General features: G+C 45.0%; 1 protein-coding gene across 1 annotated transcript in view; it reads right to left on the bottom strand.

The window, feature by feature from the left end:
* Window positions 1-4614: 4614 nt before the first annotated feature.
* LOC142663761 (gastrula zinc finger protein XlCGF66.1-like) overlaps window positions 4615-15368 on the bottom strand; it is a 46339-nt gene continuing 35585 nt past the window's right edge. Inside the window, exon 6 of the mRNA XM_075842593.1 lies at window positions 4615-5121. The gene's annotated coding sequence lies outside the window, so the exon portion shown is untranslated. The remainder of the gene's footprint in view (window positions 5122-15368) is intronic.

Here is a 15368-nt window from a genome sequence, read left to right as displayed (position 1 = left end):
TGGAACTGAATGGCGTACTCGCCCACAGAGGTGTCTCCTTGGTGAAGGGTCAGCAGGGATGCAGCTGCTGAAGTGACTCGCCCAGGTTCCTCAAATACAGTGCAGAAAGTCTGTAGAAAACACTGTTCCCTGACGTTCCCAGATGGGGTTGTCCCATGCCAGGGCCTTGCCAGTAAGAAGAGAGACTATGAATGTGATCCTTGTGCCAAGGAAATGCTCTGGCATGTGGATCTGACTCTGGTTCAGAAATCCCCTGCAGGTCCTCGCGTCTCTGTCGTAGCGAGGAGGTAGTGGCAGAGAGAATCGGGAATCGGTGCTGCCAGGAGGTGTAATAGGAGGAACATCAGTAGCAATTAGGAGCAGGTGCCGTGGCTGCAGCTTGCATTTCCAGCCGATGCGCAATTATGTTCACTCCCTGGAGGAGTTGGTCCTGTCGTGACCGGAGGTCCAGCATATCTGCCCGCATTACTTCTGATGTCATGGTCTTGGTTTGACCAGCGGAGTCCATGGCCTGAGCGTACTGTCATGATCTGTGGATATGTGGACCCACTAGGCTGCACCGTCGTTAAAGGGTAGCAGTTGGCCAAACAACAGAGTACCAAGTCAATATAAGGTCCGAGCACAAGGGTACCTGTAATAGTCCAGACAGTAGCAACAGCACAGATGGGATCTAGGCGGCAGGAGATGAAAAATGTAGCAACTGACACCAGATGTGGTGTAAGTCAGCAGTCACAAGACGACTACAACACTACAGATGGCACAGGAACAAATACAGTTACAGTTGTTAACGTTATTTTGTGGGTCAATATAATTACGGTGAAACCAAATTTATATATATTTTTTTTAATGTATTACTACTTTTGCACAATAAAAAGAGGTAGCAGGGCACGGGAACAGGATACGGCTAAGGGACTATTTGCAAGAGAAATACAAACAACGCTCAGGCAGGGAGTGAAAGGGCAGGACATTTTTTATAGTCCAGGGTGATCTGGGAGTAATTAGTTAATTATTAACGTGCGCACGCTGGCCCTTTAAGGCCGGGAATGAGCGTGCGCACGCACCCTTGTGGTCACCGCAGAACAGGATGGCCGCATGTGCTGGCATCTCCGGGGATGAAGACGTCGGCAGGATGAAAGGGGTCTGCGGTTAGCGCCCACCATTACACACTTAACGCGGTCCATTGAAACAATGGCTATGTGAATGGCCCCATTGAAATACATGCGTCCGTGTGACGGCCGTAGTTTTAACGGCCGTCGCATGGACTTATTCTACGTTAGTCTGAATAAGGCAGGATGATTTTAAGTTCAAACTATGTGAATAGCTCATTCTCCCATTCTCTTATTTCGCCCGGTTTTGGGCCAGAGTTCTGTAAAAGAAATAGCGAGTAAATATGGGACATAGAAATCTGAATTGGTTGGAGAAAGTCCTTGATGATACTGCACCTCAAGCCGAATCTAAGTGGAGAAGGTATAAAATGCAGTTTGTCTACAAGATAAACCAGGCAAAAACGTTAGTTTCATATTGTCACTTCCAGGTAACAAAGAAGAGATGTCTATAAGAGAACCTCGGAAACAAATGTCTTTAATATGGGACCTGAGAAGTTCAGACCAGGGAGCCGTGATGTCCAATAATTCATCCGTACACCGAGAGGGGATAATTACAATTTGCATCAAAGGTGAGGACATATCACTCGTGCTTAAAGATTTTGTCAGGTCTAAGTTGACCTTAATCGGGCCCCAGTAATAGCACAGAGTACATCCCGTTTCTGGTGAATTAATTTGGCGTTCCACAGACAGGGGATGGCTCGCGATCCTAAGAGCTCTCTCTCTATATTCCCAAGTATGAGAACAGGAGATGGAGAGACCAAATCCAGCCAACGGGAAGTAAGATTGGCCTTATAATACATATAAATATCAGGGATTGTGTCTCTTTTTCTGTGTTGGGAGGGAGTAAGCTGGTCTGGGACGTCTGCTGTTCCATAGGAAGGAGGAACACAAACGTTGAAGATGGGTAAAGAGGGATTTAGGAAGTTCAGTAGCTACAGTTTGCAGTATGTAGAGAATTTTGGGCAGGATAAAGGTTTTCAATATATTCTACTGACCCATCTAGGAAGTATAAGAAAGTCTGAAATTTGTGATTTAATATTAGATAGCAACGAAATATAGTCAAGAGGATATAAAAGGTCGGGCTTAGCTGGAATCTGTACACCCAAAACCTTAATAGACTTAGGAGGCCACATGAAGGGAGTGATGGGTGTCAATGATCTAGTAGCAGAGGAGGGAGCTGAAACATTTTACATTTACCCAAGTTGACTTTGTTAGTGACCGCCAATACACCTTTTCACATCGCGGCATCGGAATAAGTAAACAGAGCAGGGAGCCGTTAAATCTCCCTGCTCTCAGCTGCCAGAGGTAGCTGAGGGCGTCCCTGCTAGAACGGGTGAGAACGATATCAACATTGATCTCACCCGTTTAACCCTTCAGATGCGGCTCTCAATAGCGAGCGCCACATCTGTGTTGTTTTGGAGAGGAAGGGAGCTCCCTCTCATCCGACCGTCATCCGGCGATAAGATCACCGAGTGTCTGTGTCGTGTATGGCAGACAGGGGCCTAATAAAGGCCCCAGGTCTGCCTGTAGTGAATGCCTGCTAGGTCATGTCAGAGGTATGTCCTAGCAGATGCCTGTCTGTTTTAAACGGACAGGCAGTAATACACCGCAATATAAAAGTATTGCAGTGTATTATAAAAGCGATCAAGGGATCGCATATTAAAGTCCCCTAGTGGGACTAGTAAAAAGGTAAAAAAAAACTTTAATAAAGTTAACAAAAAAAGTGAAAAAAAAAATGAAAAACCCACTTTTTCCCCTTACAAAATGCTTTATTATTGAAAAAAACGAAATAAAGTAAAAAAGTTACACATATTTGGTATTGCCGCGTCTGTAACGACCCCAACTATAAAGCTATTACATTATTTAACTCGCACGGTGAACGCCGTATAAAATAAAAAACAATGGAAAAATTGCTGTTTTCTGTGAATCTTGCCGTAAAAAAAAATTTGATAAAAAGTGATCAAAAAGTCGCATCTACTTCAAAATGGTACCAATAAAAACGACAAGTCGTCCTGCAAAAAAAAGCCGCCATACAGCTGCATCGGCGGAAAAATAAAAAAGTTATTGCTCCTCAAATATAGACACAAAAACAAATAATTTTGAAAAAAAAAAGAGTTTTCACTGTGTAAAAGTAGTAAAACATACAAAATCTATACAAATTGGTATTGTTGCAATCGTAACAACCCGCTGAATAAAGTTATTGTGTTATTTATACCACACGGTAAACGGCGTAGATTTAGAACGCAAAAAACAATCAATAAATTATATGTACCCCAAAATGGTGCTATTAAAAAATACAACTTGTCCCGCAAAAAACAAGACCTTATACAGCTATGTCGACACAAAAAAAAAAAAGTTATAGCTCTTAGAATGCGGCGATGGAAAAACGTAAAAAATGGCTTGGTCATTTAGGTATAAAATAGGCTGGTCACTAAGGGGTTAAAGTTAGAAACTTTGCAAATAGAACAAACCATTGTAGGATGGAGGGAACCAACGTGACAGGGTTAGAATGAAAACAACGGGATCATTCATGGAGGCTACAGTGGTATATGGGTGTAATTACCGGCTGTCAGACCCTGTATATCAGGGGTTTTACCTAATCTTCTGGAGGAGCGTTTAATAAATCAGGATGAAAAGCGCTGGGGAGAGGGGGCATCCCTGCTCTGATATCCCGGCTGCCAAAAGCTTAGACCACCGTTTTAAATCAGTATTAAGAGAAATCTCAGTAGGCCAGAAAGCACCGACCATGACGGAGTTACAAAACCTTTATAGATCTGGGAACCAGGATGTCAGAGGATCTTTTGTAATAAGCTGTCAGAAACCCATCTGGACCCAGTGGGATAGTAAAAAAGAGGTTATGCAGTCCTGTCCAGACAGGGATCCCGGCCGTCAGGAGTCGTGTGATATTATCAAGGTATTGGTAGTAGAAATTGAATTCTTTAGCAATACTGTCCGTGTGCCAATCAGCGTCATACACTTCTCTCCATTCATTTACACAGCACATAGCGATATATCTATATCACTATATGCAGCCACATAAACACACTATAACATTACTGCAGTGTCCTGACAGTGAATAAACATTACCTCCAGCCAGGACGGGATGTGTATTCAGAATCCTGACACTTCTGTAGCGTCTCTGTGATATTTACAGCAATGCAAGCGTAATCTCGTTTGAAATCACAGGTTACATCGTAATCTCGCGAGATTACGCTTGCCTTACTGTAAATATGACAGATACGCTACAGAAGTGTCAGGATTCTGAATAAACATCCCGTCCTGGCTGCAGGTAATGTATATTCATTGTCAGGACGCTGTAGTAACGTTTTAGTGTGTGTATGTCCTGTTGTAGGATGAAATTGGCTCCAATCAAGCGCTGTCCACAGGGTATGGCATGGCGTTCAAAAATGGAATGATAGCCTTCCTTATTCAAAATCCCTTTTACCTTGTACAAATCTCCCACTTTACCAGCACCAAAGCAACCCCAGACCATGACATTACCTCCACCATGCTTGACAGATGGCGTCAGGCACTCTTCCAGCATCTTTTCAGTTGTTCTGCGTCTCACAAATGTTCTTCTGTGTGATCCAAACACCTCAAACTTCCATTCGTCTGTCCATAACACTTTTTTCCAATCTTCCTCTGTCCAATGTCTGTGTGCTTTTGCCCATATTAATCTTTTCCTTTTATTAGCCAGTCTCAGATATGGCTTTTCTTTGCCACTCTGCCCTGAAGGCCAGCATCCCGGAGTCGCCTCTTCACTGTAGACATTGACACTGGCGTTTTGCGGGTACTATTTAATGAAGCTGCCAGTTGAGGACCTGTTAGGCGTCTATTTCTCAAACTAGAGACTCTAATGTACTTGTCTTGTTGCTCAGTTGTGCAGCAGGGCCTCCCACTTCTCTTTCTACTCTGGTTAAAGCCTGTGTGTGCTGTCCTCTGAAGGGAGTAGTACACACCGTTGTAGGAAATCTTCAGTTTCTTGGCAATTTCTCGCATGGAATAGCCTTCATTTCTAAGAACAAGAATAGACTGTCAAGTTTCACATGAAAGCACTCTTTTTGTAGCCATTTTGAGAGTTTAATCGAACCCACAAATGTGATGCTCCAGATTTTCAACTAGCTCAAAGGAAGGTCAGTTCTATAGCTCCTCTAAACAGCAAAACTGTTTACAGCGGTGCTAACATAATTGCACAAGGGTTTTCAAGTGTTTTCTAATCATCCATTAGCCTTCTAACACAGTTAGCAAACACAATGTACCATTAGAACACTGGAGTGATGGTTGCTGGAAATGGGCCTCTATACACCTATGTAGATATTGCATTAAAAACCAGACGTTTGCAGCTAGAATAGTCATTTACCACATTAACAATGTATAGAGTGTATTTCTGATTAATTTAATGTTATCTTCATTGAAAAAAACTGTGCTTTTCTTGCAAAAATAAGGAAATTTCTAAGTGACCATAAACTTTTGAACGGTAGTGTATGTAAACCGGGCAGAGTGCATCAGGGTATATGTAATATGTGAGGAGAACATCAGGGTATATGTAAGATGCGCGGAGTACATCAGGGTATATGTAATATGTGAGGAGTACATCAGGGTATATGTAATCTGTGAGGAGTACATCAGGGTATATGTAAGCTGTGAGGAGTACATCAGGGTATATGTAAGCTGTGATGAGTACATCAGGGTATATGTAAGCTGTGAGGAGTACATCAGGGTATATGTATTATGTGAGGAGTACATCAGGATATATGTAAGCTGTGAGGAGTACATCAGGGTATATGTAATCTGTGCGGAGTACATCAGGGTATATGTAAGCTGTGAGGAGTACATCAGGGTATATGTATGCTGGGTGGAGTACATCAGGGTATATGTAATATGTGAGGAGTACATCAGGGTATATGTAATATGTGAGGAGTACATCAGGGTATATGTAATATGTGAGGAGTACATCAGGGTATATGTAATATGTGAGGAGTACATCAGGGTATATGTAAACTGTGAGGAGTACATCAGGGTATATGTAATATGTGAGGAGTACATCAGGGTATATGTATGCTGGGTGGAGTACATCAGGGTATATGTAATATGTGAGGAGTACATCAGGGTATATGTAATATGTGAGGAGTACATCAGGGTATATGTATGCTGGGTGGAGTACATCAGGGTATATGTAATATGTGAGGAGTACATCAGGGTATATGTAATATGTGAGGAGTACATCAGGGTATATGTAATATGTGAGGAGTACATCAGGGTATATGTAATATGTGAGGAGTACATCAGGGTATATGTAAGCTGGGCGGAGTACATCAGGGTATATGTAAGCTGTGAGGAGTACATCAGGGTATATGTAAGCTGTGCAGAGTACATCAGGGTATATGTAATATGTGAGGAGTACATCAGGGTATATGTAATATGTGCGGAGTACATCAGGGTATATGTAAGCTGTGCAGAGTACATCAGGGTATATGTATGCTGGGTGGAGTACATCAGGGTATATGTAATATGTGCGGAGTACATCAGGGTATATGTAAGCTGGGTGGAGTACATCAGGGTATATGTAATATGTGAGGAGTACATCAGGGTATATGTAATATGTGAGGAGTACATCAGGGTATATGTAATATGTGAGGGGTACATCAGGGTATATGTAAGCTGGGCGGAGTACATCAGGGTATATGTAAGCTGGGCGGAGTGCATCAGGGTATATGTAAACTGGGCGGAGTACATCAGGGTATATGTAATATGTGAGGAGTACATCAGGGTATATGTAATATGTGAGGAGTACATCAGGGTATATGTAATATGTGAGGAGTACATCAGGATATATGTAATATGTGAGGAGTACATCAGGGTATATGTAAGCTGGGCGGAGTACATCAGGGTATATGTAAGCTGTGAGGAGTACATCAGGGTATATGTAAGCTGTGCAGAGTACATCAGGGTATATGTATGCTGGGTGGAGTACATCAGGGTATATGTAATATGTGCGGAGTACATCAGGGTATATGTAAGCTGTGCAGAGTACATCAGGGTATATGTATGCTGGGTGGAGTACATCAGGGTATATGTAATATGTGAGGAGTACATCAGGGTATATGTAATATGTGAGGAGTACATCAGGGTATATGTAAGCTGGGTGGAGTACATCAGGGTATATGTAATATGTGAGGAGTACATCAGGGTATATGTAATATGTGAGGAGTACATCAGGGTATATGTAATATGTGAGGAGTACATCAGGGTATATGTAAGCTGGGCGGAGTACATCAGGGTATATGTAAGCTGGGCGGAGTGCATCAGGGTATATGTAAACTGGGCGGAGTACATCAGGGTATATGTAATATGTGAGGAGTACATCAGGGTATATGTAATATGTGAGGAGTACATCAGGGTATATGTAATATGTGAGGAGTACATCAGGGTATATGTAATCTGTGAGGAGTACATCAGGGTATATGTAAGCTGTGAGGAGTACATCAGGGTATATGTAAGCTGTGATGAGTACATCAGGGTATATGTAAGCTGTGAGGAGTACATCAGGGTATATGTATTATGTGAGGAGTACATCAGGATATATGTAAGCTGTGAGGAGTACATCAGGGTATATGTAATCTGTGCGGAGTACATCAGGGTATATGTAAGCTGTGAGGAGTACATCAGGGTATATGTAATATGTGCGGAGTACATCAGGGTATATGTAATATGTGAGGAGTACATCAGGGTATATGTAATATGTGAGGAGTACATCAGGGTATATGTAATATGTGAGGAGTACATCAGGGTATATGTAAACTGTGAGGAGTACATCAGGGTATATGTAATATGTGAGGAGTACATCAGGGTATATGTAATCTGTGTGGAGTACATCAGGGTATATGTAATATGTGAGGAGTACATCAGGGTATATGTAATATGTGAGGAGTACATCAGGGTATATGTAAGCTGTGCAGAGTACATCAGGGTATATGTAAGCTGGGCGGAGTACATCAGGGTATATGTAATCTGTGCGGAGTACATCAGGGTATATGTAATATGTGAGGAGTACATCAGGGTATATGTATGCTGGGTGGAGTACATCAGGGTATATGTAATATGTGAGGAGTACATCAGGGTATATGTAATATGTGAGGAGTACATCAGGGTATATGTAATATGTGAGGAGTACATCAGGGTATATGTAATATGTGAGGAGTACATCAGGGTTTATCTAATATGTGAGGAGTACATCAGGGTATATGTAAACTGTGAGGAGTACATCAGGGTATATGTAATATGTGAGGAGTACATCAGGGTATATGTAATCTGTGCGGAGTACATCAGGGTATATGTAATATGTGAGGAGTACATCAGGGTATATGTAATATGTGAGGAGTACATCAGGGTATATGTAATATGTGAGGAGTACATCAGGGTATATGTAAGCTGTGCAGAGTACATCAGGGTATATGTAAGCTGGGCGGAGTACATCAGGGTATATGTAATCTGTGCGGAGTACATCAGGGTATATGTAATATGTGAGGAGTACATCAGGGTATATGTATGCTGGGTGGAGTACATCAGGGTATATGTAATATGTGAGGAGTACATCAGGGTATATGTAGTATGTGAGGAGTACATCAGGGTATATGTAATATGTGAGGAGTACATCAGGGTATATGTAATATGTGAGGAGTACATCAGGGTATATGTAAGCTGGGCGGAGTACATCAGGGTATATGTAAGCTGTGAGGAGTACATCAGGGTATATGTAAGCTGTGCAGAGTACATCAGGGTATATGTAATATGTGAGGAGTACATCAGGGTATATGTAATATGTGCGGAGTACATCAGGGTATATGTAAGCTGTGCAGAGTACATCAGGGTATATGTATGCTGGGTGGAGTACATCAGGGTATATGTAATATGTGCGGAGTACATCAGGGTATATGTAAGCTGGGTGGAGTACATCAGGGTATATGTAATATGTGAGGAGTACATCAGGGTATATGTAATATGTGAGGAGTACATCAGGGTATATGTAATATGTGAGGAGTACATCAGGGTATATGTAAGCTGGGCGGAGTACATCAGGGTATATGTAAGCTGGGCGGAGTGCATCAGGGTATATGTAAACTGGGCGGAGTACATCAGGGTATATGTAATATGTGAGGAGTACATCAGGGTATATGTAATATGTGAGGAGTACATCAGGGTATATGTAATATGTGAGGAGTACATCAGGATATATGTAATATGTGAGGAGTACATCAGGGTATATGTAAGCTGGGCGGAGTACATCAGGGTATATGTAAGCTGTGAGGAGTACATCAGGGTATATGTAAGCTGTGCAGAGTACATCAGGGTATATGTATGCTGGGTGGAGTACATCAGGGTATATGTAATATGTGCGGAGTACATCAGGGTATATGTAAGCTGTGCAGAGTACATCAGGGTATATGTATGCTGGGTGGAGTACATCAGGGTATATGTAATATGTGAGGAGTACATCAGGGTATATGTAATATGTGAGGAGTACATCAGGGTATATGTAAGCTGGGTGGAGTACATCAGGGTATATGTAATATGTGAGGAGTACATCAGGGTATATGTAATATGTGAGGAGTACATCAGGGTATATGTAAGCTGGGCGGAGTACATCAGGGTATATGTAAGCTGGGCGGAGTGCATCAGGGTATATGTAAACTGGGCGGAGTACATCAGGGTATATGTAATATGTGAGGAGTACATCAGGGTATATGTAATATGTGAGGAGTACATCAGGGTATATGTAATATGTGAGGAGTACATCAGGGTATATGTAAGCTGGGAGGAGTACATCAGGGTATATGTAATATGTGAGGAGTACATCAGGATATATGTAATATGTGAGGAGTACATCAGGGTATATGTAAGCTGGGCGGAGTACATCAGGGTATATGTAAGCTGGGAGGAGTACATCAGGGTATATGTAAGCTGGGCGGAGTACATCAGGGTATATGTAAGCTGGGCGGAGTACATCAGGGTATATGTAAGCTGGGCGGAGTACATCAGGGTATATGTAAACTGGGCGGAGTACATCAGGGTATATGTAAACTGTGCGGAGTACATCAGGGTATATGTAATCTGGGCGGAGTACATCAGGGTATATGTAAGCTGGGCGGAGTACATCAGGGTATATGTAAGCTGGGCGGAGTGCATCAGGGTATATGTAAACTGGGCGGAGTACATCAGGGTATATGTAATATGTGAGGAGTACATCAGGGTATATGTAATATGTGAGGAGTACATCAGGGTATATGTAATATGTGAGGAGTACATCAGGATATATGTAATATGTGAGGAGTACATCAGGGTATATGTAAGCTGGGCGGAGTACATCAGGGTATATGTAAGCTGTGAGGAGTACATCAGGGTATATGTAAGCTGTGCAGAGTACATCAGGGTATATGTATGCTGGGTGGAGTACATCAGGGTATATGTAATATGTGAGGAGTACATCAGGGTATATGTAATATGTGAGGAGTACATCAGGGTATATGTAAGCTGTGAGGAGTACATCAGGGTATATGTAATATGTGAGGAGTACATCAGGGTATATGTAAGCTGGGTGGAGTACATCAGGGTATATGTAATATGTGAGGAGTACATCAGGGTATATGTAATATGTGAGGAGTACATCAGGGTATATGTAATATGTGAGGAGTACATCAGGGTATATGTAAGCTGGGCGGAGTACATCAGGGTATATGTAAGCTGGGCGGAGTGCATCAGGGTATATGTAAACTGGGCGGAGTACATCAGGGTATATGTAATATGTGAGGAGTACATCAGGGTATATGTAATATGTGAGGAGTACATCAGGGTATATGTAATATGTGAGGAGTACATCAGGGTATATGTAATATGTGAGGAGTACATCAGGGTATATGTAAGCTGGGAGGAGTACATCAGGGTATATGTAATATGTGAGGAGTACATCAGGATATATGTAATATGTGAGGAGTACATCAGGGTATATGTAATATGTGAGGAGTACATCAGGGTATATGTAATATGGGCGGAGTACATCAGGGTATATGTAAGCTGGGAGGAGTACATCAGGGTATATGTAATATGTGAGGAGTACATCAGGATATATGTAATATGTGAGGAGTACATCAGGGTATATGTAAGCTGGGCGGAGTACATCAGGGTATATGTAAGCTGGGAGGAGTACATCAGAGTATATGTAAGCTGGGCGGAGTACATCAGAGTATATGTAAGCTGGGCGGAGTACATCAGGGTATATGTAAGCTGGGCGGAGTACATCAGGGTATATGTAAGCTGGGAGGAGTACATCAGGGTATATGTAAGCTGGGCGGAGTACATCAGGGTATATGTAAGCTGGGCGGAGTACATCAGGGTATATGTAAGCTGGGCGGAGTACATCAGGGTATATGTAAGCTGGGCGGAGTACATCAGGGTATATGTAAACTGGGCAGAGTACATCAGGGTATATGTATACTGGGCGGAGTACATCAGGATATATGTAAGCTGGGCGGAGTACATCAGGGTATATGTAAGCTGGGCGGAGTACATCAGGGTATATGTAAGCTGGGCGGAGTACATCAGGGTATATGTAAGCTGGGCGGAGTACATCAGGGTATATGTAAACTGTGAGGAGTACATCAGGATATATGTAAGCTGGGCGGAGTACATCAGGGTATATGTAAGCTGGGCGGAGTACATCAGGGTATATGTAAGCTGGGCGGAGTACATCAGGGTATATGTAAGCTGGGCGGAGTACATCAGGGTATATGTAAGCTGGGAGGAGTACATCAGGATATATGTAAGCTGGGCGGAGTACATCAGGGTATATGTAAGCTGGGCGGAGTACATCAGGGTATATGTAAGCTGGGCGGAGTACATCAGGGTATATGTAAGCTGGGCGGAGTACATCAGGGTATATGTAAGCTGTGAGGAGTACATCAGGATATATGTAAGCTGGGCGGAGTACATCAGGGTATATGTAAGCTGGGCGGAGTACATCAGGGTATATGTATACTGGGCGGAGTGCATCAGGGTATAATAGGATGATGTAATAATGGGGTGAATGAATAATCCATGGATTGGTGTGGCTTTGAACCAATCCTTTATGCACAGGCCGGGATTATTGGGTATTATACAGAATATCTGCGCTCCAGTGTTGCCTAATCTTTGACTTCTTCACTAGCCCTATAAGCCGCACAAGGCCCTAAACTTTCCTCATCTCCGCTGCATCTACGGGGTCCACCTGTGGGGTCCAGCAGATGACGATGTGGGGTATTTAGTGAAATTCTACTGGACCTAAAAATTAGTCTGGGCCGTCATTTTGCATCATTGCGTTTTGAGAGTTATAACGTGTTATTTCTCCGGTGACGGAGCCGTGTGCGGGCGCGTTTTTTGTGTCTCGAGCTGTCATTTTTATTGGTTCCATTTTGGGGTACATGCGATTTTTTAATTTATCACTATTTATAAAAAATTTGGGGAGATGAGGAAACCAAAAAACAGCCATTCCAGCACGGTTTTTATATTTGACAGTGTTCACCGTGCAGTATAACAACGTGGTAACTTTATTCTGCGGGCGATACGATGACAGCGACACCAAATTTATATCGTTTTCTTACGTTTCGCTGCGTTCCCACAATAATAATACTCTTTTCTAAAAAAATCATGTTTTAGAGTCGCCATTTTCTGACAGCCATAACTTTTTTAGTTTTTCGTTGATATCGCTGCGGGATGGCTTGTTTTATGCGTGACGAACTCTAGTTTCTATTGGTGACATTTTGCGTTACTTGCAACTTTTTGATCACTTTTTATTAAAACATTTTTACGGTGTTCACCGTGCCATAAAAATAATGTGATATGTTTATAGATCAGGCCGTTCCGATCGCGGCGATATCTATTATGTATAGTTTTTTTTCATGTTTTCATTTTTCTTCTAATAATAAAGGCGTTGATCAGGGAAACGGCGATTATTATTTTTATTAGTTAAAACTTTTATTTATTGATTTTTCTTTCACATTTTTTTTTTAACTTTTTTAACTTTTTCTTTTACACTGACCTGGGGACTTGGAGATCTGATCTTCTGATCCCCGGGACAATACACTGCACTACTTCTGTATGTACTTGTGTAGTGCAGTGTATTGTAATGTCTTTCATCATCTGACAGTTACCTATTACGTCATGCCTCGGACAGGACCTGATAGGCTGCCGCACCTGGGCAACCAGGGAGCCTAGCAACAGCTTCCTGGTTGCCATAGCCTGGGGGCCTGGGGGGGTACAGAGGGATCTCCCTCCCTCTGTCAACCACTTTAAAGTGGCGGACGCCATTGACAGCCGCATTGAAGAGGTTAAATGGCTGAGATCGGCGGTAACTGCCATCGCAGCGGGATGTCATCTGTGTATGACAGCTCACAGCCGCTGAAGACGAAGCGCACACAGCTCCTGTGCCGACTTCATCTACAGGGTGTGACTGTGCGCCCGTGTGCGGGAAAGCACCTTGAATTTGGACGTACAGTCACGCCCAAAAGCGGGAAAGGGTTAAATTCCCCTCAAATCCATCGCAACTCCTGTCGTGATCAGCCACCGTTTTGTTTTTTACTGGCTGCCAGCAGTGACGTGGCGGTGTGTGACCGCTTCAGCCAATCATTGCCGGCAGCCCATAAACAAAGACGATCAAAGTCCTGTAATCCATCCGACATCCTCCTGAAGGCTTTATTCACATTGTAGTGTTTGTATCCACCGAACACATGACCCGGACGTATGAAACTGCTATACATGGCGGGAGGGCTGGGCAATTATGGCCTAAATCAAAATCACAATTAATTAACGGTTTAGGCCACGCCCTTATTGCATGTCACACCATTGAATTAATCTAGATCCTCTGAGACTACTGTACAGAATATACCCCCCGACACTGCCCCTATAGCTGCACCTCACACGGTATTATGCCCCTATAGCTGCCCCTCACACGGTATTACGCCCCTATAGCTGCCCCTCACACGGTATTACGCCCCTATAGCTGCCCCTCACACGGTATTACGCCCCTATAGCTGCCCCTCACACGGCATTACGCCCATATAGCTGCCCCTCACACGGCATTACGCCCATATAGCTGCCCCTCACACGGCATTATGCCCTATAGCCGCCCCTCACAGTATTATGCCCCTGTAGCCGCCCCTCACGCAGCATTAAGCCCCTGTAGCCGCCCCACACGCAGCATTATGCCCCTGTAGCCGCCCCTCGCGCAGCATTATGCCCCTGTAGCCGCCCCTCGCGCAGCATTATGCCCCTGTAGCCGCCCCTCGCGCAGCATTATGCCCCTGTAGCCGCCCCTCGCGCAGCATTATGCCCCTGTAGCCGCCCCTCGCGCAGTATTACGCGCCCCTGTAGCCGCCCCTCGCGCAGTACTACGCGCCCCTGTAGCCGCCCCTCGCGCAGTACTACGCGCCCCTGTAGCCGCCCCTCGCGCAGTACTACGCGCCCCTGTAGCCGCCCCTCGCGCAGTACTACGCGCCCCTGTAGCCGCCCCTCGCGCAGTACTACGCGCCCCTGTAGCCGCCCCTCGCGCAGTACTACGCGCCCCTGTAGCCGCCCCTCGCGCAGTACTACGCGCCCCTGTAGCCGCCCCTCGCGCAGTACTACGCGCCCCTGTAGCCGCCCCTCGCGCAGTACTACGCGCCCCTGTAGCCGCCCCTCGCGCAGTACTACGCGCCCCTGTAGCCGCCCCTCGCGCAGTACTACGCGCCCCTGTAGCCGCCCCTCGCGCAGTACTACGCGCCCCTGTAGCCGCCCCTCGCGCAGTACTACGCGCCCCTGTAGCCGCCCCTCGCGCAGTACTACGCGCCCCTGTAGCCGCCCCTCGCGCAGTACTACGCGCCCCTGTAGCCGCCCCTCGCGCAGTACTACGCGCCCCTGTAGCCGCCCCTCGCGCAGTACTACGCGCCCCTGTAGCCGCCCCTCGCGCAGTACTACGCGCCCCTGTAGCCGCCCCTCGCGCAGTACTACGCGCCCCTGTAGCCGCCCCTCGCGCAGTACTACGCGCCCCTGTAGCCGCCCCTCGCGCAGTACTACGCGCCCCTGTAGCCGCCCCTCGCGCAGTACTACGCGCCCCTGTAGCCGCCCCTCGCGCAGTACTACGCGCCCCTGTAGCCGCCCCTCGCGCAGTACTACGCGCCCCTGTAGCCGCCCCTCGCGCAGTACTACGCGCCCCTGTAGCCGCCCCTCGCGCAGTACTACGCGCCCCTGTAGCCG

Source organism: Rhinoderma darwinii, chromosome 11, assembly GCF_050947455.1.
Source record: "Rhinoderma darwinii isolate aRhiDar2 chromosome 11, aRhiDar2.hap1, whole genome shotgun sequence".
NCBI lineage: Eukaryota > Metazoa > Chordata > Amphibia > Anura > Rhinodermatidae > Rhinoderma > Rhinoderma darwinii.
The sequence above is the reverse complement of the archived record's forward strand: the minus strand, read 5'-3'. Positions and strand labels throughout refer to the sequence as shown.